A 1229-nucleotide genomic window follows, 5' to 3' on the forward strand; every position below is an offset into this window, starting at 1 on the left:
AGGAGGAGGAGGAGGAGGGGGAGGAGGAGGAGGAGGAGGAACAGTTTATAGGGAGAAGTTATAAAGATGGCCACAGTTTCCACTTATCTCTTGGGAGTAATGGACTGTATAAGGCTTGAAATAACTTGACAATCTTTGAAACTATTGATTAGTGTTTGTTTGGCCATCCTTCAGCAAGTCATGTCTGTTTTCTCCTCCTTGAGCCTCAGTTTCCTCCTCTGTAAGGCAGGGTTGTTGCATACTAAAAAAACCATTTCCTCACCATGCCTTATACAGTATATGAAGCAGTTCTTAAAGCTACTGAGCTGAGGCTTATATGTAGTGAAAGCTCGAAGAAAGCAGCATTTATTAAGTTGAGGAACTACGAGTTTTCAGGGAGGTAGGTAATGGGTGATTGGTCTAGCCTCTGGGAGAAAGTGGCATTTTCCCTTGCTAGCTGTTCAGAAGCCTGGCAGAGTAGCAAAGGGGCGGGGCCAGACTCCTGAAGGGGTTGCTATGATACCGAGGGGCCAGTAGAGGTTAACTGAACCCTTAAACCATCGCACCCTCCTCCATCCGTTCTCACTGGGGCCGTTGGCCATTGTTCCCCACAAAATGGCGTCGGTAATCCGCCCCCCCCCGTGTCTGAGGCCTATGTATAGCTGGGGGGGGGGGATGGGGAAAATAGAGGTGGAAACAAAAACTACAATTCCCAGGGTACACTGCACCCGCTTGTGAGGCACAGGCCACGTGCCTAGGCCTAGCGGTTGCAGGCCGTCAAAAATCGGTTAGCTCCCTCTCCCATCCCTTCTTTGGTTGTTGCCCCCCCTCCCCCGCGCGCACTGAGGTCCTGGGGGCGGGGGGGCGGCGGTGGTATATGCCATGGCCGTTGCCCTCTCAACATAACCAGGAGACAGGTATTTGTAAATCTGTGCTTCGACTTCTAATCCCAAAGCCGGCAGGTATGGGTCTCGCGAGATAAACCGGGACCTAGCAAAAAGTGAGTAAGGGGTGGTGGGTGAAGGGTACTGGTGGGTACCACATCTCCACCGAGCTGGTTCATTTAACGGTTTACAAAGAGGCGAAAGTGGTTTGCTGGTGGCAAAGGCGTGGTGTGTGCTTGGACCTCTTTTAATTTACTTCTTTGTTTTTGAGGGGGAAAAGGAAAAAGCAGCCGTGAGGACGAGTGCTTCAGAACACACAAGCAGTGTCTTGCGTGGCTCCTCGCTGAGATTTCTCTCTCTCTCTCT

General features: G+C 51.2%; 1 protein-coding gene across 6 annotated transcripts in view; it reads left to right on the plus strand.

The window, feature by feature from the left end:
- Wnk3 (WNK lysine deficient protein kinase 3) overlaps window positions 1-1229 on the plus strand; it is a 149132-nt gene that overhangs the window by 14757 nt on the left and 133146 nt on the right. For 3 of the 6 annotated variants that reach the window (XM_031369023.1, XM_031369027.1, XM_031369030.1), the window contains exon 1: window positions 843-979. The exons of 1 other annotated variant lie outside the window; for it this stretch is intronic. The gene's annotated coding sequence lies outside the window, so the exon portion shown is untranslated. 2 more of the 6 variants (XM_031369025.1, XM_031369024.1) reach the window with 2 other exon arrangements.

Source organism: Mastomys coucha, chromosome X (genome assembly GCF_008632895.1).
Source record: "Mastomys coucha isolate ucsf_1 chromosome X, UCSF_Mcou_1, whole genome shotgun sequence".
NCBI lineage: Eukaryota > Metazoa > Chordata > Mammalia > Rodentia > Muridae > Mastomys > Mastomys coucha.